Source organism: Orcinus orca, chromosome 18, assembly GCF_937001465.1.
Source record: "Orcinus orca chromosome 18, mOrcOrc1.1, whole genome shotgun sequence".
Taxonomy (NCBI): Eukaryota; Metazoa; Chordata; class Mammalia; order Artiodactyla; family Delphinidae; genus Orcinus; species Orcinus orca.
The window spans coordinates 17,793,822-17,819,413 of NC_064576.1; the positions used below are offsets into that span (position 1 = coordinate 17,793,822).

A 25,592-nucleotide genomic window follows, 5' to 3' on the forward strand; every position below is an offset into this window, starting at 1 on the left:
CAGTGAAAAAACTGCAAAACACAAGAGAGTGTATGTCTCCATCTTCATAAAATCTAAGTAATATACAGATATTAATCTCAGTGCAGAGTATAGAATGTTAGGTCCTGGTTTTCATAAAAACTTATGTGAAACGTTTAGTGATGCAAGTCGTATGTGTATAAAATGACCGAATCTGTTTAGAGACAGGGTATAAATTTATAAAAACACTATCACTTAAAATTTGGAAAAGGAAAACCAGGGAGTAATTTGCTCCATGAGTGTTAAGTAAACCAGATATAACTCAAAACAGAAAAATAAAACTCTTCTCTAATAGACAGCCATGGAGGTGACATGTGGAGCACAAAACACAAGGGACAGAGCCACTACTAAATGATAAATGCTTTAAAAAGAATAATCACGCAAGTGAGCAGAGACACTTCACAGAGGTGAATCACATGATTTTACAGGAAGTTTCTGAGGGCTTTCCCTGTTGCTGAAACAGGAGCTGAGCAATCAGCATATGATTAGGAACATCTGATCTTTTGAGTATGATTAACCTGCCCGGTATGCACTACAATATTTTAAAATGTCACCAAATATTATAAAAAGTCATGAGTTATACTTTATTATGGAACACCATTTTAGAAAGTGTGATATTATTGACTAAGCCATCTCTGATTATAAGACATGAGATTTTTAAAAAATAAAGAAATAAGGTGTCTTTTTCATCAAATCACAGTGATTATACAATCAGTTCCTGGTGCTCAAAAGTATATCTGGAATCAGTAAAGGTTAACAATGTTATTGCAGCAGCAATACACCGGCACCAACAAATTTAATGACTTTATATTATTTAAAGCAAAATAAAGTGAGTTTCAAAATCAGGAGAAAGAAAAAACAGCAAAAAAGGTAAGCATAACATACAGTCATATTTATAGAAAAAATATAGGTATATTCATAATGTAGAGGAGCATATGTTGGTACATTTATGGAATGAGATAACAAATGTCAACTAATGTTTGGCCTGAAAACCTTCCATCTGCAGGTAAAACGTGAACCAATGAGAACTAAACCTGTCAGAAATTTAGGAATCTTACATTCCCCACCATGTGGGTATCTAAAATCACCTGTGGTCCTAAATCCGACACCCTGCATAACCAGGCTGAACTCTACTAAGGAGAATAGGTCAAGAGGTTTCATCTTCTTACCTATAAAATCAGGCCTTTGACTCCTGAAAGGTCCTGATGAAGAGAAACGCTCACCATGACTTGGACACTGTAGATCTTACAACAGCGACCCCATCTGGCAGGCTAGCCACACCGCACAGCCTGGATCTAGTTTCCTCTCGAAGCCCAGTTTACCCGTCTTTGGGTCGCTGGAGGGCCAACCTGCTTAGGAGCTACAACCAATCTATATTTGGGAAGTCATTTAAAGACTTAAACCAGCTTAGGTTAGTGGCATCACAAATGGAATGTTTTGGAGAGGGAGTCCCAGCAGGCGTAATGAAGCAGGAAGATGCTATGGAAATAGTGGGATGGTAATAAGGTGATTACGGACATACATAGTGAGGTGCTAGGTCATAGGTCAGGTGAGAGATAGCAAAGAACCAGATGAAAATCCCCAGGCCAATGACATAAACATGGAGGAAAATAATGTTAAAAGATAAAATTAGAATCGGGGACTAGACTTGATATCCAATTATCTGCAGGGGTTGAGAGAGATTTTGCTAATTTTGCTGCCACCTACTACCCCAATTCTCTGCAATCCTGTGTATCAAAATTACTCAGAATTTACACATTATCACTGCAATCCTCCTTTCCATTTTTCTGTAACACTCTCTTCCATCAGGCTTTGCCTCCACTATTCCACCAAAACAAACCCTGTGCACTTCACTGGTGACCTCCATTCAGTTGCCAATTCATTGGTGAATTTCAGTTCCCATCACAGGTGACATACCAGCAGCACTGGACAGTTTCTCACTCCCTCTTACTTAAAACATTTTCTTTACTAGCTTTCCAGTACAGTGTACTTTCTTGGTTTTCCTCCTGCCTCACTGGTCATTCTTTTTCAGCCTCCTATGCTGTTTCCCTTCCTCCTCCAACCTTCTAATTTTGGAGTTCCCAGGACCTGGGCTTCAGTCCTCTTCTTTTCTCTATCTAGATTCACGTTCTGGTGATCTCACCCAGTTTCATGGCTTTAAATACTCTATGTGAGCCAATGACTCCCGATTGCATATCTCTAGTCTAGACCTCTTTCCTGAATTCCAGACATGTCTAGACTATACTCAAAACAACAGCACAGTGAAGTTTCTAAAACACAGGACTGGGTCAATGTGCTGACAAATCTCTGATTGCTCCCCACTTCAAAGTTAAAGCAAAGTTCATAAAATGTCCCACAAGGCCCTGTATGATCTAACCCTCTTTACTTTTCTCACTTCCTCTCTTACTCCTTTCCCCCTCTCTCATTCCACTCCTGCTGTGCTGGTCACCTTACCATTCTTCAAATACATCCAGTACATTCTTTATAACCCCTCTACTCCACACCCTCTATTCTACATAGCGTGCTTCACGTTTCCTTTTTCCACAGTGCACAGCACATAATGCATTGTATAAATGATGCATTTATCATGCCACTGCAATAAGAAGAACTGTCAGAAAGTGACTCCAGGAAATATAAGACAAAGGGTTGGGGAGCCCCCTAATCCTGGCTGGAGGGGCTGCACCTGAACTCAAATGCCATGCAAATTCACAGGCACGTTGGATTCTTCTAGAACAAAGGCCTGAACCTTCCCAAGGTTTCCACATGCTGGGTAGCTGACTTTTACTAGCCAACAACTCTAAACTGCCGCCCAGATGGTCTGGTGCGCAAGTAGTCCTCCAAGAGCAAACAAAGTTGTTCACATGCTCTCGCAAAAATAAGAGCAGTGGAGGACTGCGTCCCTTCACTGGAAGACAGATCCGTTTTATGTCCAGCTGGCATCACTGCCAGACTATCAAGAATTAGGGGACCCACACTTCTCGTCTTGACCTGGTACTTGGCTTCCAGTGTGCCTCAACACAGCTTACTCTTTATACCATACCCTGTGTTGACGTAGAATTTGACCTTACTCCCCTCACAAGAGTTATGCTTTTAGTTTATTTTCCCTTTTTCTCACTGGAACGTAAGATCCACAAGGGCAGGTAATTTTGCTATAATCTAAGTGACAGAACAGTGCCTAGCACATAGTAGAGATTCAGTAAATATTTGGTTAAAGAATAGAAGATGACTCAAGATTTTCTTGGCTACTGGGCTGGGTAGATGATGTTGTCATTACATAAAATAGAAAAGGAAAAGACGGTTCAACAAGGAGCAGTGATTAACTCTTTTTGACTTCGTTTTTATATTTCTTGGAGAGAAATTATACCTTCTGAGAAATACTGCAATGGCCTTTGCCTCTCAGATAAAACTCTTAGTTCTCAAGTTAAAATCCTCAGTGATCTGATTGACAGACCCTCTGTATTAACTGTTGCTGCATAACAAAACACCCTATAATTTAGTGGCTGACAACAATTAGCATTTATTATGTCAGTTTCGGTTGGTCAGGAATCAGACAGAAACTCAGCTCAGTAGTCTCAGCGGAGGCTCTTCCACAAGGCTGTGATCAAGGGGTCTTCCAGGGTTGCAGTCACCCCAAAGCTCTACTGGATGAAGCTCTCTCTGCTTCTAAGCTCAGTCATATAGCTACTGGCAGGCCTCAGAAAACCTGCTTCTAGCCTCACTTATGTGGGTCTCTCAGCACAGTGACCTCACAAGAGACTGAATCTAAAATGGACAAGAACCAGACCGTATATAAAAATAAAACTCTGACCCACAACCGGCAGCAACCAGTCCAGGAAGCCCAATCGTGACCTCTGCAGTAAACTAACGGGGAAATCAAACCACAACTTCTGTCGCAATCAATCCCAATGGCCAAGATGGTCAGCTTCCCTAATTTTTGCCCCCTGATTCCAATTTAGGACAAAGAAAGTCAAACATGCTCCCCTATAACCAACCTCAGAGGGTTCCCCACTTCTGGTTAGTCCATCTTCAGCTCCCCCGGGCCAACAGCCTCCTAAAGGGTACACCTGAAGCCCACCCTTTCCCGCCACTCCTCTGACTGCCAAACTCAAGTGACAGTGGCTGACTCCCTTGCTCTAGCAAGCTCTGAGTAAATAACCTTTGCTCTCGTTGGATAGCCGTCCTCTGTTTCCACATTCACAACGTGGCAGTTGGCTTCCCCCAGAGTGAGTGATACGAGAGACAACGAGAGAGAAGACACAAGACGGAAGCCATAGTCTTTTAACCAAATCTCAGGGACCTTCATCCCTTCTGCCATATTCTTTTTCTTAGAACTGAGACAGTGAGTCCAGCCCACACTCAAGTGGAGGGCATTACACAGGAGTGTCAATACCAGCAGGCACGGATCACTGCTTGCCATCTCAGAGGCCATGTCCACACAGTCCAACCTAACTCTGATAAACACTAGATCCAAGTATATTTTAGATCTTAATTATCAATTTCCACTGAGATTCCTTGAACGAGACTATCTTACACTTCTATTTTCATACATATTGTAACTCAACACTGCTTACATAAATGATACATCTTACAGCATAACTGAACGAATATTCTTGAATATTCATAGACACATTTGGGTCTTTGGCTTGGTGACATCTAAGCAAAGCTATGGTATGTGGCCCTAAGCAACCATCTGCCTAACATTCATGTTCTGAGGCTGCCCCTGCTCCCAGCATCTGAGAACTAACGTACTGAAACCCATGAGCTTAATTTATTATTCACTGGCATCCAGTGTTAAAGTTATTGAATCTGAATACCAATGGCATGGGTTGTCCACTTCACCATTGTCCTGAAAGTCCTCTCCCACCCAGCTCTCCTTATTGACCTAGCTCTGACACTTCACTCATTTCTTTTACTTTCTGGTTTTTATATGCATTTGTATTTTCAATCACTGTGCTAATGAAATGGCTTTAGAGACCCATAGGTATAATGCATTGACAATTAAAAGCCTATCTTTTAATTTTGTGGTTGACTGACTCATTCATTTATTCATATTCATTTATTTATTCAACAAATGCTGTGGAGTACACAATGGTGAATTACTATATAGAGCTTGTGGCATAAAGTTAAATAAACACAGATTACAAACAAAAACAACCGCAGTACCTCGTATAAAGGAAAATTGCACAATGATATGCTAACATTAAAAGGGAGGGGGCCCATGAAGGGAGTATTCTGGATCAGGGGTTCCCAACCCCTGGGCCGTGGACCAGTACCGGTCCAGGAACCGGGCGGCACAGCAGGAGGTGAGTGGTGGGCGAGCGAGAGAAGCTTCATCTGCTGCTCCCCGTGGCTCCCCGTGGCTCTCCATCACTCCCCATCGCTCGCTCGCTCGGACTACCGCCTGAACCATCCCCCGCCCTGTCCGCGGAAAAACTGTCTTCCTCGAAACCAGTCCCTGGGGCCAAAAAGGTTGGGGCACACTGCTCTGGAAAGCCAGAGAAGATATGGTTCTTCAGATAGTGTCAGGAGCTGAGATCTACAGATCAGAGCAGAAGGAAGGAGTATTAACAAGTGTGAAGGCCCCAAAGTAAGAAGCAGCTCAGCTCCCTTCCTAGGAAGGGAGCTAACAGAATGCCTGCGGCTGGCACATAGTCCACAAAAGGGACCCATGAAGCAAGATGAGCCTGAAAAACCAGGCTGAGGACAGACCCGCAGAGCTCACGTTGCTTAGCTGATAATGACAGAGATGACTTAAGAGAAATTCCATTAGTCAGAAACAGTAATTAAACACGGGAGCTCCTTAAACATTATTCAGATACAATAATTAAACACAGATACTGTAATTAAACATAAGCTGAGTATAGCAATTCAAATAGTATTAACACCAGAAAGGTCAATTTGGGTGGATAACTGGCTCAAAATTTTCAACTTCAGAAACAATTATCTGAATTAATTGGTCTTATTAATTAAATCTTGGAAACCATCAGCTCTTTGAAAAGAATAGATATGAGATTTTTTTCTCAAAATTAGCATCCTATAAACACAAAATAAACCAATGTGAGAACAAGAAATATGCTATAGATAAGATCATGGCACCAAAGGTACTTTTCTATTTACTACTGGAATTCAGCTGGGTTTTATCAGTATTGCCTAAATTGTAGAATGTCCACCATTTAGGAAGAATCTAAGAAAAGCATGAGGTGGTATAACCCCGTAATAAGTGGGAACTGAAACAAGTTTTGCTTGCAATCTGATCTTTTTCTACCTCTTTCAGTTTGCTTTCTCGACTCCAACCCATTATCAACTTAAATACATATTGATCTTTTAAACTTTTTAAAATATTCTATAAAGAGAGAAAGTTCTTGAAGACAATGATATGTATCCTACATTGCTTTTTAGGGTATGACAACATAGTGTATTCCTCGATTTCATAAAATATAGCTAAATAAACTTATTTGTAAACACCCAAAGTAGCCACAGCCCGTACTGTTATCCCTTTCTATACAGACAGTACTATTCAAATTATACTCCTACGCAATATATATATACATATATTTAGTTTATGTTCAAAAGGAACCATAATTTCTGCATATATACATAACAATCTTTCTATACTATTTATACATAATGCATGCCCTTTAATTTGTGACTGCAACTAATTTTTCAAGTTACCCCAACACTCTACCACTTGATTGTTAACAAGTCATGTAATTTAAGCAGAATGATAATGTTTAACAGGTACTTCAAATTCAAAATGTACAAAACAGCTTAACATCTTATTTCTCTACCAAAATGCCTAAATCTTGCTTCCATTTCCCTAATGTATGGTTCCTCAACCTGGATGACATGGGGGGGATAATCCTTTGTTATGAGGACTGTTGTGTGCCTTGTGGTGTATGGGTCAGCATCCTTGGTCTCTATCCAGTAGACGTCAACACAATTCCCAGCCCAGTCCAAACTGTGACAACCAGAAATATCTCCAGACATTTCCAAACATCTCCCGGGAGGCAAAATCACCCCCAGTTGAGATCCACGTGCCTAACCCACTTCTTTCAGGTTACTAGCACCAGCATGCATCCAGTTTCACAAGAAACTATGAATATAATCCTGAATTCCTTCCATTCCTTTACTCTTCTGCTCCCTCCATGTGGAAGAGATAACCCTTCACCCAGGCTACTCTCCCAGTGCAAGCCTTTATTACCTCTTATCAATTACAGCAGTCAACTAACTTGTCTTCCTACTTCCAAGCTCACTTTTTAACTTACCTTCTTTCTCCTGCCAGTGTGACCTTTCAAAAATGCAAATCTAATACTATCATGACCTTGCTTAAACTGTTCAGTGACACCTCAGCATCTGTAGTGATGAATACAGGGGTATTATATATAGGGTACTATATGCTAATTATATTATTTATTAATTGTTATATATGTTTATATATTACATCTAATGTGTTCATATATTCATGTATACATACATAACATGTTTATATACAGCCCTGAGTTCTTTCTTGCTGAGCTGTACCGCCACAGCTCCTTGGTTTGCTTTATATTACCTGCATCTAGCACTATTCCTAGAATATTACAGGTACTCAATAAATATGCATTGAATAAATAAATAAACTAAATTGCTATAGCAGGAGAGGCAAAGACTATGTCATCTTTGAGATTATCCAAAAATTAGCACAAAGAAGGGAGAGTTTGGGGCCAGGCATAGATCAGTCATGGGTGGGAGAGCCAAACAGGGGTTTTGAAATTTCACCTGGGTCTTTACCAGATAATTGATATGGTTTCATAATATGGAGTTTCTCTGCTATACATATTTTTGTTGTTTTTAAATATTTTTCCAAGACCCCACATTTATCTCTTAATAATAATTTCTTTGAAGAAAATCTCACTCTCTTCAACATATATTTCTCCTACACTAGTACATTTTATGACTGTTAAGCAAGTATTAGGCCACAGTCGATTGTATATATCCATCCTTACTAGCAAATCTATACCTCACTATCATCGTTTCCATTTCCACGATTTGTTATATTCTTGAACAGCATTTCTATTGGTGAATTGTTGCTTGCCATTTAATTTTAGGTGATACCACGCATGATGTCAATAAAGCTATTCCCCAAAATTACATGTACATCCACAGACAGCACATAAGGTCAAAGGAGTAATGGAACATTAAATTCAGCTGTTGATTTTAGTGTCCTAATTATTCCACACTGCCTCTATTACTGCTATTTCTGGGGGAAAAGAAAGACCATATTGCCTTTCAAATTGCTTAGTAAAAGTAGTGAGAGGTAATAAAGATGGTGAATTTTAAAGCATGGAGGCTGACTCCATGGAATGCATTTCTCAGTTGACACAACAATCTCTAAAAGATATTTCAGGTATGTAGAGGTCGCCTCAGTTGTGCTTTGCATTTATTTGGGCCACTAGGATATAATATGATACTGTGCTGTTTACTTAACAGACTTCATAATTTCTTTCACCTGAAAAGAGAGATTCCTCTGGGTGTTGAATGCCAAACAATATTCTCTCCTGACAAACTAGCAGGCATCTCAATCAGGCAATAAACTCTATAATTAAAAAAAAATTTTATCTTTAGCTGACGGGTATTTTTATGAGGTTTTTTTTCTAAAGTCAAACATATTGCAATGTTTATTTCTGTTTTAGAACTCATATTTAGTGATATTTTAAATAATATTTTGTATTCTACTTGATAAACATAAAAACCAAAAAAAAATTTTGTACTCCTCTTAGCAAAGTACACATTATGAAATCTACCTAGTTCAAAACATTTACTGGTTTTGATGTTTATCAATATTTTAAATGTCCTTAGGGATACGTACCTTTTATTATGTTATTGTTCAACTCATTTTTGTTATAAAATGGATATGTGAAATTGAAAATCCCTTTCAACTATATATTCATGACAATATACACATAGTTTCACTAACCATTACTTATGCATAGCTCCATATATTTCCAGATTGCTCCAAATTGAAGGGTCAAGATTGTTCATATATTTTAGAATGTTCTAGTATAAATATGTCTTCTAAGAATCGGCCTAGGAAGTAACAGTTACTGTATAAGCCATCTTGCTTTAAATTCTCAGAACTGTTTTTCAGTTAATTAATGTTATGATGATTTTAAAAGAAAAAGAGAATGAATGCAAACTTTGACATCACACAATCTGAAATAATCTAAATCTATGTGTAAATATCACCACTTAGTTGATCACATACTCATTTGCGCCTGACACATGGAGAAGACCATCCATTCAGGCTGCCAGTCTCTATGAGTCGGTATTTATTAAATACCTTGAAGCAAAGGAAAATCAACAAGACTCATCTGGTGCTATCAACTGGATTTCAGTTCCACAAAGAGAAATATGTAAAGAAATCATTGCAAAGCTATGTTAAGGATACAATTATAGACCTATAAGTACTGCTTTGAGAATATAATAAAAAAAAAAGCAGTTGATTCCCTCTATGTGAATATGTAGGAGGAAAAAGAATGTCAAAAACAGACCAAGCCCTCACTGGGTTTAAGCCTTAATATTGGGGTAAAAGCATACAAAAAGCAATAAAAAATAAAGAAAAAAGAACCCTGAAAATGTGAAGAGTCAGGCATTGTGCTAAGTTTATTACATAAAATATAATTTGCAATAATACTTTTTCCAAAACATTATTTCACTGTCGAAAAAATTAGAAAATATAAACAAAACAGGAAAAATATTAAAATACTCAGAGTTCAACTAACAAGAGGCACTGTTGATCTAAAATATAACCTTCCCAATATTTTTATGTATTTTTTCATAGTTCATATTACATAAATATACTTGTGCCCAGTGATTGATTTCATGAATGATATATTATAAATATCTTTCTGTAACAATAAATAATCTACAAAATAATTTTAATAGCTTAATATTATTCCACTACACAGATGTTCCAGTTTTTACTTAATCCCTTATTGAAGGATATTTATGAATTTTCCATTTTTTTTAATTACAAGGATCTGTTCAATGAATATCACACAATATCTTTAAGCACATGCCTATGTTCTTCAAGGCAGAATTTCTGCGTCAAAGTGCATGGACATTTTAAACAATATAAGCACATATCAGGTTTCCCTACAGAAAGGTGATAATCAATTTTCACTGTGTGTGGCCAGAAATCTAACAACACTTAGCTTAGAAAGTGGATCTGCGCTGGGAAAACAACCAACTCAAAATCTTAGGATGCCTGTAAAATCTCAGCAAGCTGGTAATGCCTTCTGAAATCACATCAGAAATGGATCCTTTTTTTTTTTTTTTTTTTTTTTTGCGGTACGCCGGCCTCTCACTGTTGTGGCCTCTTCCGTTGCGGAGCACAGGCTCCGGACGCGCAGGCTCAGCAGCCATGGCTCACGGGCCCAGCCGCTCCGCGGCATGTGGGATCTTCCCGGACCGGGGCACGAACCCGTGTCCCCTGCGTCGGCAGGCGGACTCTCAACCACTGCGCCACCAGGGCAGAAATGGATCCTTTTAACCTATGAAGCAGAGCAATGGCTACTGGAATTTAGGGGGGTGAGGATGAGGAGGAAGGAGGAAGTACCAAGGGGCACAAGAAAACTTTGGAGCTTTTTTTTTTTAACGGACATGTTCACTATCTTGAGATTGATGATGACTTCACTTGTATATGCATTTGTCAAAATGTATCGAATTGTACATTTAAAATAGATGCAGGGCTTCCCTGTTGGCGCAGTTCTTGGGAGTCCGCCTGCCGACGCAGGGGACACGGGTTCGTGCCCCGGTCCGGGAAGATCCCACATGCCGTGGAGCGGCTGGGCCTGTGAGCCATGGCCGCTGAACCTGCGCGTCCGGAGCCTTTGCTCCGCAACGGGAGAGGCCACAACAGTGAGAGGCCCGCATACCGCAAAGGAAGGAAAAAAGAAAAAGAAAAATAGATGCAGTTTATTATGTGTCGATTACACCTTTAAAGCCTTAAAAATGTAGCATCTATGATGTAATTTAATTAATTGTAAATTATCTATGATGTTTTAACTTTGGAAATAGATGAGAACTATTTTAAAGAGTGTGAGAAGGAGATGGGGAGGGGAAAAGAAGAAAAGTGTTTTCAACACTGTCCCGGAAAAGGAGGATTTGACAAATGTGAACAGTACTGTGTAGAAATCCCCTTTCGGTTGACCAGCAAACTACAACAAATTGATGGACATACAACTTAAAGCTGTGTTTCTCTGCTTAATGACAGGAATAACCTTGATAAGCTTATTAATAGATTCTGAAGGCAAGACCTCCTAAATCAGAAACCCTGGTGTAGGAAAGGCACCTGTTTTCTCTCTAGTTCCCAAGTGTCTTAAGAAACCTCCAAATTGCTTCACTTTAATTCATTGTCCAACAAGCAACCTTCTTCTCCATAACTCCGTCCTCTGAGAAGGCAACTTCCCACCTGTGACCAGGAGAGTGTGACATTTGAAAACACATGTTTAGAATTCCATAATTAATATAACACACTCATTTTATAAATCAGTTTCTCTAAAGTGGGACACCCAACTGATTTTTTCTGAAGAAACTAATAAAGGTGTGTGCTTAAACATGCAAATTAAAGAATCAAATCTCAGACAGACAGTGCAACACCAAAATTTAATCATCCTCCAAGACTCCTTCCTGCCCTATCTGAATTACAGTATCTATACTGACAAGTTTTCCAAGTGGATAGTTTAAAAATATACAAATTGTTTTAAAAGTTGAAATGTCCAAAGTACACATATAGTTAAAGTCAGGGTGTTTGGTGGAGCTATCAGGGAAGGGTGGTGCTGAAAAACCAATGTGGAGTCCAGGATTCACTGCAGTACTATCGAAACAGCTATCAGATATGCTTTCATTCCAAATGAGAAAAGACTGCATGTATCATTTCATGAGAAAAAAGGGTGTCCATAATTTGAGAAGCCAAAGCACTCTTTGGCCATTTCTGCACAAGTTTTGTAGCCACATACATTTTGGGGGGTATTTATATTTACCTAGTGCTATGCTAAAAATCATAACTGTTGGATAAAATTCTTTTTATAACCCCTATATATGAAGGCAGCCAGCAAACTAATAATGCACTCTCATAAAATTCTTGTCCATGTAAATCACTACTGAGAACTCAGCCTGACATTTGAGTTACTTGAATTTATATCAGTGACTTAACGAAATATTCAGCAATGTTGGAAATATACCTGATATTAATAAAGACTTTGAAGAGAAAATCTTTGCTGCAAATTTCTAGGTAGACGGCATCAACTTAAACAGAAGCTTTTTTCAATTTTATCATGGGATTTTATAATTTCATTAAAATTAAGAAAACGTTTTTCCAGTGTAGAGCATATGGCTTTCCACCTTCTATGTTAAATAACTTATGATGGACCTAGAGTCTGTCTACAGAGTGAAGTAAGTCAGAAAGAGAAAAACAAATACCGTATGCTAACACATATATATAGAATCTAAAAAAATAACAGTGCTTTGTGACCACCTAGAGGGGTGGGATAGGGAGGGTGGGAGATGAAAAAGGGAGGGTATATGGGGATATATGTATACGTATAGCTGGTTCACTTTGTTACACAGCAGAAACTAACACACGATTGTAAAGCAATTATACTCCAATAAAGATGTGAAAAAAATAGCTTATGAGAATTTTATGTCACTGGCATTCGTCGTTCTTTTTCTATCTGCTTTCCCTGGAGTCTCATATGGGGTAGTCAGAGAGAAGTAGGAATATCTGCCTCCACTTTCAGATTAAATTAAAATTGTTTTATTGGTGTTACTTAAGTGAAGTTTGAAAACGAAATATCTTCATTATACTTTATATTCAGCAGGCGAATTTGTTTTCTTTCACAGTTTTATCATCTTGATGTGTACTGTTTTAATTCTTTTGGTTGTTTTCCTATGTAAAAGAACAAATGAGAATAGATGGGAAAGCAAGTTGAATGGAATGATGTTCATGGTATATAGTCAAGAAAAAAGAGTATGCTTTGAAAGACTATGGTTTCTGGGAAAAGTCCATTTCCAAAGGTTACACACTGCATGACTGCATTTAACATTCTTAAAAGGACAAAACTTTAAAGATGGAGAATAGACCGGGCTTGGGTACAGGGACTCAGGTGGGGAGATGAGTGCACCTAGAAGGGACAGCGAGAGGGAGCTCCCCTAGGGTAATGGAGCAGTGGTGGTGGTTATACAAACCTAAACATGTAATGAAGCTGCACAAAACTACACACGCACACGCACACACACACACAAACACATACACACATAAACATACATGAGTACATGCTGAAAACTGAATACGGTCTATAGTCCAGTTAATAGTATTGTTCCAATGTCAATTCTCTGGTTCGGCTATTGCACTGCAGAATGTGGAGTGTCACCTTTGAAGGAAGCTTGGTGGAGGGGTGAAGAGCCTCTTTGTACTAGTCCAGTGAGTCTATAATTATTTCAAGATAAGAAGTTTTTTAAAAAGCTATGCAATTGACCAGTCCCTCCCATCAAGCCTCTTAGATAGCCTCATCCACCAGAGGGCAGACAGCAGAAGCAAGAAGAACTACAATCCCACAGCCTGTAGAACAAAAACCACATTCACAGAAAGACAGACAAGATGAAAAGACAGAGGGCTATGTACCAGATGAAGGAACAAGATAAAACCCCAGAAAAACAACTAAATGAAGTGGAGATAGGCAACCTTCCAGAAAAAGAATTCAGAATAATGATAGTGAAGATGATCCAGGACCTCGGAAAAAGAATGGAGGCAAAGATCGAGAAGATGCAAGAAATGTTTAACAAACACCTCGAAGAATTAAAGAACAAACAAACAGAGATGAATACAATAACTGAAATGAAAACTACACTAGAAGGAATCAATAGCAGAATAACTGAGGCAGAAGAATGGATAAGTGACCTGGAAGACAGAATGGTGGAATTCACTGCTGTGGAATAGACTAAAGAAAAAAGAATGAAAAGAAATGAAGACAGCCTAAGAGACCTCTGGGACAACACTAAACTCAACAACATTCTCATTATAGGGGTCCCAGAAGGAGAAGAGAGAGAGAAAGGACCAGATAAAATATTTGAAGAGATTATACTTGAAAACTTCCCTAACATGGGAAAGGAAATAGCCACCCAAGTCCAGGAAGTGCAGCGAGTCCCATACAGGATACACCCAAGGAGAAACACGCCGAGACACATGGTAATCAAATTGGCAAAAATTAAAGACAAAGAAAAATTATTGAAAGCAGCAAGGGAAAAACGACAAATAACATACAAGGGAACTCCCATAAGGTTAACAGCTGATTTCTCAGCAGAAACTCTACAAGCCAAAAGGGAGTGGCACGATATACTTAAAGTGATGAAAGGGAAGAACGTACAACAAAGATTACTCTACCCGGCAAGGATCTCATTCAGATTTGATGGAGAAATCAAAAGATTTACAGACAAGCAAAAGCTAAGAGAATTCAGCACCACCAAAGCAGCTCTACAACAAATGCTAAAGGAACTTCTCTAAGTGGGAAACAAAAGAGAAGAAAAGGACCTACAAAAACAAACCCAAAACAGTTAAGAAAATGGTCATAGGAACATACATATCAATAATTACCTTAAACATGAATGGATTAAATGTTCCAACCAAAAGACAAAGGCTTGCTGAATGGATACAAAAACAAGACCCATATATATGCTGTCCACAAGAGACCCACTTCAGACCTAGGGACACATACAGACTGAAAGTGAGGGGATGGAAAAAGATATTCCGTGCAAATGGAAATCAAAAGAACGTTGGACTAGCTATACTCGTGTCAGATAAAATAGACTTTAAAATAAAGAATGTTACAAGAGACAAGGAAGGACACTACATAATGATCAAGGGATCAATCCAAGAAGAAGATATAACAATTGTAAATATATATGCACCCAACATAGGAGCACCTCAATACATAAGGCAACTGCTAACAGCTATAAAAGAGGAAATCGACAGGTACAAAATAATAGTAGAGGACTTTAACACCTCACTTACACCAATGGACAGATCATCCAAAATGAAAATAAATAAGGAAACAAAAGCTTTAAATGACACAATAGATGAGATAGATTTAATTGATATTTATAGGACATTCCATCCAAAAACAGCAGATTACACTTTCTTCTCAAGTGCACACAAAACATTCTCCAGGATAGATCACATCTTGGGTCACAAATCAAGCCTCAGTAAATATAAGAAGATTGAAATCATATCAAGCATCTTTTCTGACCACAACGCTATGAGATTAGAAATGAATTACAGGGAAAAAATGTAAAAAATACAAACACATGGAGGCTAAACAATACGTTACTAAATAACCAAAAGATCACTGAAGAAATCAAAGAGGAAATCAAAAAATACCTAGAGACAAATGACAATGAAAACATGATGATCCAAAACCTATGGGATGCAGCAAAAGCAGTTGTAAGAGGGAAGTTTATAGCTATACAAGCCTACCTCAAGAAACAAGAAAAATCTCCAGTAAACAATCTAACCTTACACCTAAAGGAACTAGAGAAAGAAGAACAAACAAAAGCCAAAGTTAGCAGAAGGAAAGAAATCATAAAGATCAGAGCAGAAATAAATGAAATAGAAACAAAGAAAACAATAGCAAAGATCAATAAAATTAAAAGCTGGTTCTTTGAGAAGATAAACAAAATTGATAGAGAGGACTCAAATCAATAAAATTAAAAATGAGAAAGGAGAAGTTACAACAGACACCGCAGAAATACAAAGCATCCTAACAGACTACTACAAGCAACTCTATGCCAATAAAATGGACAACCTGGTAGAAATGGATGAATTCTTAGAAAGGTATAACCTTACAAGACTGAAACAGGAAGAAACAGAAAATATGAACAGACCAATCACAAGTAATGAAATTGAAACTGTGATTAAAAATCTTCCAACAGGGGCTTCCCTGGTGGCGCAGTGGTTGAGAGTCCTCCTGCCGATGCAGGGGACGCGGGTTCGTGCCCCGGTCCGGGAAGATCCCACATGCCGCGGAGCGGCTGGGCCCGCGAGCCATGGCCACTGGGCCTGCGCGTCCGGAGCCTGTGCTCCGCAGCGGGAGAGGCCACAACGGTGAGAGGCCCGCGTACCGCAAAAAAAAAAAAAAAAAAAAAAAAAAAAAATCTTCCAACAAACAGAAGTCCAGGATCAGATGCCTTCACAGGTGAATTCTATCAAACATTTAGAGAAGAGCTAATACCCATCGTTCTCAAACTCTTCCAAAAAATTGCAGAGGAAGGAACACTCCCAAACTCATTCTATGAGGCCACAATCACCCTGATATCAAAACCAGAAAAAGATACTACAAAAAAAGAAAATTACAGACCAGTATCATTGATGAATATAGATGCAAAAATCCTCAACAAAATACTAGCAAACAGAATCCAACAGCACATTAAAAGGATCATACAGCATGATCAAGTGGGCTTTATCCCAGGGATGCAAGGATTCTTCAATATACGCAAATCAAATCAATGTGATATACCATATTAACAAATTGAAGAATACAAACCATATGGCCATCTCAATAGATGCAGAAAAAGCTTTTGACAAAATTCAACACCCATTTATGATCAAAACTCTCCAGAAAGTGGGCATAGAGGGAACCTACCTCAACATAATAAAGGCCATATATGACAAACTCACAGCAAACATCATTCTCAATGGTGAAAAACTGAAAGCATTTCCTCAAAGATCAGGAACGAGACAAGGATGTCCACTCTCACCACTATTATTCAACATAGTTTTGGAAGTCCTAGCCACGGCAATCAGAGAAGAAAAAGAAATAAAAGGAATACAAATTGGAAAAGAAGAAGTAAAACTGTCACTGTTTGCAGATGACATGATACTATACATAGAGAATCCTAAATATGCCACCAGAAAACTACTAGAGCTAAGCAATGAATTTGGTAAAGTTGCAGGATACAAAATTAGTGCACATAAATCTCTTGCATCCCTATACACTAATGATGAAAAATCTGAAAGAGAAATTATGGAAACACTTCCATTTACCACTGCAACAAAAAGAATAAAATACCTAGGAATAAACCTACCTAGGGAGACAAAAGGCCTGTATGCAGAAAACTATAAGACACTGATGAAAGAAATTAAAGATGATACCAACAGATGGAGAGATATACCATGTTCTTGGATTGGAAGAATCAATATTGTGAAAATGACTATACTACCCAAAGCAATCTACAGATTCAGTTCAATCCCTACCAAATTACCAATGGCATTTTTTACAGAACTAGAACAAATCATCTTAAAATTTGTATGGAGATACAAAAGACCCCGAATAGCCAAAGCAGTCTTGAAGGAAAAAAATGCAGCTGGAGGAATCAGACTCCCTGACTTCAGACTATACTACAAAGCTACAGTAATCAAGACAATATGGTACTGGCACAAAAACAGAAACATAGATCAATGGAACAAGATAGAAAGCCCAGAGAAAAACCCACTCACCTATGGTCAACTAATCTATGACAAAGGAGGCAAAGATATACAATGGAGAAAAGACAGTCTCTTCAATAAGTGGTGCTGGGAAAACTGGACAGCTACATGTAAAAGAATGAAATTAGAACACTCCCTAACACCATACACAAAAATAAACTCAAAATGGATTCAAGACCTAAATGTAAGACCAGACACTATTTAACTCTCAGAAGAAAACATAGGAAGAACACTCTGACATAAATCACAGCAAGATCTTTTTTGATCCACCTCCTAGAGTAATGGAAATGAAAACAAAAATAAACAAATGGGACTTAATGAAACTTCAAAGCTTTTGCACAGCAAAGGAAACCATAAACAAGACAAAAAGACAACCCTCAGAATGGGAGAAAATATTTGCAAATGAATCAACGGACCAAGGATTAATCTCCAAAATATATAAACAGCTCATGCAGCTCAATATTAGAGAAACAAACAACCCAATCCAAAAATGGGCAGAAGACCTAAATAGACATTTCTCCAAAGAAGACATACAGATGGCCAAGAAGCACATGAAAAGCTGCTCAACATCACTAATTATTAGAGAAATGCAAATCAAAACTACAATGAGGTACCACCTCACACCAGTTAGAATGGGCATTATCAGAAAATCTACAAACAACAAATGCTGGAGAGGGTGTGGAGAAAAGGGAACTCTCTTGCACTGTTGGTGGGAATGTAAATTGATACAGCCACTAAGGAGAACAGTATGGAGGTTCCTTAAAAAACTAAAAATAGAATTACCATATGATCCAGCAATCCCACTACTGGGCATATACCCAGAGAAAACCATAATTCAAAAAATACATGCACCCCAATGTTCATTGCAGCACTATTTACAATAGCCAGGTGTTGGAAGCAACCTAAATGCCCATCGAGAGACAAATGGATAAAGAAGTTGTGGTACATATATACAATGGAATATTACTCAGCCATAAAAAGAATGAAATTGGGTCATTTGTTGAGACGTAGATGGACCTAGAGACTGTCATACAGAGTGAAATAAGTCATAAAGAGAAAAACAAATATCGTATATTAACACTTGTAGGTGGAACCTAGAAAAATGGTACAGATGAACCAGTTTGCAGGGCAGAAGTTGAGACACAGATGTAGAGAAGAAACATATGGACACCAAGCAGGGAAAGCCACGAGGGTGTGGGGATGGTGGTGTGCTGAATTGGGCAATTGGGATTGACATGTATACACTGATGTGTATAAAATTGATGACTAATAAGAACCTGAAGTATAAAAAAACAAACAAAAAAAACAACTAATACTAAACTTTCTTTGGGTTATTTGTATGGAAATATGTTAATATAAATGTTTCAGACATTACATGAAATTTCTAAAAATCTTATATGTTCTGGTATAATGTTTAAGTCATAATTCTTGTTATTCCTTTAAAATGAATATCTCAGAAATAACTAAATTTCCTTGTCAATTGCATTATCATAACTTTCATCAAATCTTTAACTGTGGTCATTTTTGAGTCTTTTGTCATTTACAGACAGTTCTGGGTGTACTCTGATGCTTTTGCAAAAATGTTCCTATTAAAGGGTTTTCAACGAATTAATGGAAAAGACTCTGACAAGTACAGGTTTCTGGTAACTGACTATACTGCTGAACTGAATGAATAAGCATTTTCAGAACTCTAATGGAAAACTGATGAATTCATAAAAGTGCTAACAAAAGATCAAGATGAAAAAAAATTAATTACATGGGACTGAGTGAACTGATGAGGATGATTATAATTTTTGTGACTTTCTGTTTGAATAAAAAAAAAATCCCACAAGGACTCAGAGGCAAAAAATATACAAATCAATTTTCACTGCAAAGTAAAGGAGCTGTTATAGTGGAGGATTCCTGGACTGAATGTCAATATTATGACATACTGTGAGTGTTTCATGTCTGGTAATTGCAATCATTGTTGCTTTTGTTGTGGTCATCTGTTTACAATGCTTGGTGTCAGTTTATTTATCTCTTGTAAATATAAAATACAGTGTGTATGTGTGTGAAAAAGAAGAAAGAGCTATGCAATTTATAAACCTGGCTATAGTCATCAGTAGCAGTAAAACGAAGTTTCCGGTGACTTGTTACTCCCTGACAAAATTCCACCAAATTTGGATGATATGTTTGGGATAATTCAAAGAAAAAAGCCAAGTGGAACACACTAAAATTCATTTAAGAGGGCACTGGGGTGGGGTGAGGCCCACAAACGGGTTCTGTAGTCATGCTCCAACATGCCACAACTCAGGTAAGCAAAAGGACCCTGTGTCTGCCGATCAGCATAAATGTGCTCTGCATGATACACGCTGTGGAGAGAAGAGCTCACCGTGATTCCAAATATAAGCCCCGACTACAGTCGCATCACAGGGCAGTTTGCAGCATAATCAGAGTGAAGAGCACTGAGGATTCATCGGTTTTGCTTTCTCTAAGGAATATCAGGAAGGGGCAACTAGTAGTGAGGTAATAACAGCAACGGCTCAGCACTTCCCATAAACTGGGCATTCTACTGAATGCAAGCTTGTTTTGTATTCACTAGGACCCGTGTGGTAGTTACAATTATTACCCCATTTTAAAGACATGGAACCAGTCTCAGCTGTGCAACGTGGCATGTCCATTGATAAACGGTAGTACAGGACAGAGAGAGAGACGGCACTCACATAACCTTGCTCCAGAGACGCTACATTGTACTGAAACTCAAGTTCCAGGATGGTGGGAACCTGGATAGATGAATTAATAGATGTTCAATAACTGTATGGAAAAATGATTGATGGTAATCTTCCCTTGCCACTTTCACTCCGACTGCCATCTAGTTTTCACTTCCATCCCTTTTCTCTCTGGTATCACCAACCACTTCCATATCGCCAAGCTCCGTAGATGCCTATCATATTTATCTTTATAGAACATTCTGCAGTGGTTGACCATGCCGACTGACCACACTATCGTTCTTGGAACGCTCCCTTCCTGGGCTTGTGAGTCATCACTCCCTTCTTGTTCTCCTCACATGTCTCTAGTTAGTCCTTCTTGGTCTCCTCATGTGTCACTTTTCTCCTACTGATCCCAAGCCAGGTGTGTGTTGTATTTTTTTTTATCCTCCAGCATCACTGTATTTACACCCTTCCTTCCTCCTCCCCCCAATGACCTATTTTTTTAACTTTAATTATTTATTCTGACAAACTTTATAATATTCCACACACCTGTAGTGGGAAGTAATTAAGATGGGGGGCTAAGGAAAAGGTGAGTCAAACTTCCTAAACATAAAATATTGCCTCCTAAAATAAAACAAGGGAAACTTTACAGCAGTTTTTTTTGTAATATACTTGCTAATAGAAAGCATATAGGAAATACTGTTTGCACTCATCTTTGATACAAGATGGACTCAAACTTAGTATTCCCTCAGATTTTTTTTTTACCTTCTTGAATTATCATCTCATTTTTTTTTTATTTTTCAAGGAATAAAAGACCTCAAATTTAAGTCACTCATTAATTTTTTTTGGCTGAATCTCAGCTTACTTGTAGACTAATAATTCATCCTAAAAGTTGATTTATCATTTTTCAGAAAAATTAAACTAAGGAAATAGAACATTTAGGTATAGATTTTTTTTCATTTTTAAGACATTGCTTACTCTTAAAAATAATAGTCTCTGTTTACAAAAAGATTTTTAAACTCACTCATCAATTTAGAGTTCTACATTTAAGCCATCACTAATTTAGAAATGTCCATGGTAAATCAAAAAAAAAAGAATATTCACTTTGTTATAAAGCAGAAACTAACACACCATTGTAAAGCAATTATACCCCAATAAAGATGTTAAAAAAAATAAAATAAAATAAAAAATATATATATATATATATTATAAAAAAAAAAAGAATAAAGCATCCTGGAAATAAATTGATAAGGGAAAGTACAAAGATTTAAAAGTTAGAGGAACAGAGATGACACTTCACATTTTGTTTATCTAACAGGCTAGTTCTGAAGTTAGAGAAACGAAGTTCCAGAAGTTGAGAGTTACACTACTGTCAGCCTGGCCCCTGGGTGAGAGTCCCCTCCCCATACTTGCTCTGATACATCTCAGCTTTGCTTTTTACTATGTCTAAAGGCAACTGAGATTGCTTCCAGTCCCTGGTATTTTCCTACCTTTTCCTCTTGTCATGAAGTATTCCTTTCTTTCTCTGCCTGTTGATTTATTGGAAGACTACAGTCTACTAAGGCAGAAGGTGATCCCATCCAATCAGCTGTCAGCAAATCAGTTAGTCACAGGTAGAGAGGGGTACCAAGGACAGAGGGAGATAGCTCTCCTAACAGAGGAGCTCTTGAAAAATGAGTCCAGCTCTTGTCCCAATGCAAGGTGTGCTCAGTCCTTCTTGGTCTCTGGAATACAAAATCCAATTTAGGGACCAAAACTAAGTAGGACTTTTGGGGTCAAAATCGTTTCCTTCACCAGAGTAGCAAAGGTCTTCTGAGTTCTCTTTTCTGGCAAGTACTTTTTCTCACCACTTCCATTCCATCATCATCTCAGCAATGAGGTCTTGGGTCTCGGTGTTCCAATATTCTTGCATCTACATCAGTGTTTCCTGGCCCTTTTCTAGCCTTTTCTCCTGTTCTGGGCTATTTTTCATGCTGTTGTAGCTTTTCTTGAACTCCACCACCAGTTCTTACTCGTTCTAGAATTATAAACTCATGTGGCTTCCACATCCTTCCATCCTGCATGATTGTACAGCCCTTGTCCACAGTCACCAGGCATAATAAAAGGAAAGTTCCACTGTCCCTTGAGAATTTCTTCTTTCATAAAACATTTAATATTTTAAGGTCATCCATTCACACTTAATATGTAAATCTCCAGCCTCAAGCATGGATTTATCCCTCATCCTTTTAAAGATATTTAAACATGAACCTAGATTACATTATACATACACTCTATGAAAAGCACAACTTTCTTACTTCCAAATCCAATTTTAACAAACTTTCCCAATCTCTGATATTCTCCTACATCCCCAGGTACCCAGAAAGAGGTAAGAGAATTTCCTACATTGTAACTCTCCCTTTACCCTGCCCATACACACCTCATCTTTTCCACAACATATGACCATCTCAATAGATGCAGAAAAAGCTTTTGACAAAATTCAACACCCATTTATGATCAAAACTCTCCAGAAAGTGGGCATAGAGGGAACCTACCTCAACATAATAAAGGCCATATATGACAAACCCACAGCAAACATCATTCTCAATGGTGAAAAACTGAAACTAGTTACTATCCTGGAAGATACAAAGCTGAAATTCTACCCCACAGCCTTCACTACAATACATCCCAGATAATATATATAAAATAAGCACAATACAATTATATAATACAGGTATTAAAGCAAATAGTCAGTGGTATTTTAATTGCCAGAAAAAAATAGATAACATAAAGAAAAATATTGATTGGGCAAACATGTTAAGCAACAGGTGGATGTTTAAATAAAAAGATGTATCAGTGAAATGTATTATCAAACTGATATTTAAAGTAGTGGTGCATGGATATTTACATTAACTTGGACAAATATTTAGGATGACAGGTGTAAATAGGCAGAGAGAGATATCTGGAGAGATAAACATCAAAGGTCAATACGGGTTACCTCTGAATTGTGTAATTATATACAATTGGCATTTTCATTTTTACACTTCTATTGCTGCAAGTTTCTACACGGGTTTATATTAGGCTTATATACAAAAGAAAAAGAGACTTTTCTTTCTTTCCTCCAAAATTAAGAGTTGGGGTCCAAGTCTGGGTTTCTCCCATTAGTGGGTATGCCAACTCTGGGCAAGCCACTTCCCTGTGTCTCAATATATTCATCTTTCGATCTAACCTAAAGTCTTGCTCAACTCTAAAATTCTAACTTCAGGGAGTAGCATCATATGCACACAAAGGGATGAAAAACAAACTCCACATTCTGCAACAAAATTGCGTGGTGAAATGAGGGAGAACCAGTAGTTAAGGAGTGTAAATTCTTGCAGTTGTTGAGGGAAATGTTGGTGCCTCGAGGATGGGAAAGCGGCAACACAGGTGTTGTGACCAAATCATTCTCTGTCTCTCCAGCCTAATCATATGCATCTGTTAAATAGAACATTCTTCTAAACAGTGCAATCTACCCCTCTGCTACTCTTCAACATTAGTTAAGCCCTATAATTGCTCACATAATTGGTAATATTGGTGTAGAAAACTACATTAATTTCAAGCTCCAGTAGAAACACAGAAAGACATCAGTATTTATCAAGTGAAATAAAGAAGGTAGAGAAAAAAACTGTGACTCTCAAAAGGGTAAAGAGGGTGCCGTAAACAACAGAGTGTACCTGATGGGAAGAGTGAGCTAAGTTAGGTGATTTGTTTTAAAAGCAGTTCCTAGATTAATAGGACTTTGGTTAATCATTTGTTTTGTTCTAATTCAACGACAAGAATAAACTCAGCTCATGTCAAGGCTTTAGAAGAAAAAAGGAAATGATTCTGCCACAAATCAGCTGTGCGACTTAAGCCAGTATCTTATCCTCTCTCTGTTTCTTCAACCACTAAAAAATATTAAATGAATGCATTGGGATAAACAACTTCCAAGATTACTTGCCACTCAAAATCCTGATTCTATGTTTCTGTGTCTTTTTCATTTAAGACCCAACATTCTTTTATACTTTCTAAAGTACAATACTTTATGCCTAATCAACCTTAGAAATTTTAGAAACAGATTATAATTGAATAATAAGATTTTTACTTTAAAACATTAACAAAATAATCTATTCCATTAGGAGATGTCATGATTCTCTAAGGTGAGGTTTGAGGGAACCCAGTAAATGACGTCTTCATTCCCTACCCAAGTATGACACTAATTCAGAGACAGTCACAGGAGTCAAGCAGATGGAGAACAAATGCCTGTTTTATTAGTGATAAAAGCAATACTGACATATATGGCTTAGGTGTTCGGCTGACGGGACTTACTAACTCCGTCTGCCTAATTCCCTGTGGGTGTATCCAACTAGTCATGGGCACAACTGCACCATCAGAGGCCTCTCCATGGGAAGCTGCCTCGGGAAACCTTAGTCCACGAAGGCGGAGAACAGAATGTGTGCTCTCTAGGGCTTCCCTGGTGGCGCAGTGGTAGAGAGTCCGCCTGCCAATGCAGGGGACGCGGGTTCGTGCCCCAGTCCCAGAAGATCCCACATGTCGCGGAGCGGCTGCGCCCATGAGCCATGGCTGCTGAGCCTGCGTGTCCGGAGCCTGTGCTCCGCAACGGGAGAGGCCACAACAGTGAGAGGCCCGCGTACCGCAAAAAAAAAAAAAAAGAATGTGTGCTCTCTGCACGCTATCAGACCCCAAAGGGAAAGAAAGAGGAAGAACCTGGGCTATAAGCTCAATTCTTTCTAAAGTCTGTGACCCTAGGGGCTTAGCGAGGACAAAGCCCTCTGCCATGATCCTCCCACTGTCCCTTATTTCAACAGCTTTTCATTGTTCCAGGAGTTAAGTAGCTTTTCCCTTTGGTACATATTTTCCTACAATCTGGACTACACCTCTAATATTTTCTTTCTCTCTGCTGTTTTCTACTTTTTTCAAGATGGTTCAGCTAAGTTTTCGATGGTTTTCTTTGCTTTGAGGTTGGCCCCTTTCCTTCTCTAACTCAGGTAGGGCAGCGCTGCTTGCTGTGTTCAACAATCTTCTTTCCATTTCCCTTTGTTTTCCATTACATTTCCCTTTGTTTTCTGGCCCAGATATTTTATTTTCTGACATAACCCTCTTGTTTTCATCTCCTATCATGAGATTGTCAAGAAGTACTGAGACTAATAAAAGTATTGTTTGAACAGCTAAACCGAGGTTGGACTCAAAGTATCATTATCTTCCCTGGATCCCCTCTAAGGAGCCTGTCTGTCTCTCTTGTTCTTGCTGCTTCCCTTAGAATCCTAATTCCGTGTATCTCTTGGGTTTGTTTCCTAAAAACATGGACGATTCCTATGATGACTTACAATGAATGTGTCACCTTGCATATC

The 25,592-nt window shown here is 38.3% G+C and overlaps 1 protein-coding gene across 1 annotated transcript in view; it reads right to left on the minus strand.

Moving 5' to 3' along the window:
- Positions 1-25,592, minus strand: part of GPC5 (glypican 5) — a 1,376,579-nt gene that overhangs the window by 1,165,491 nt on the left and 185,496 nt on the right. The window lies entirely within an intron of this gene.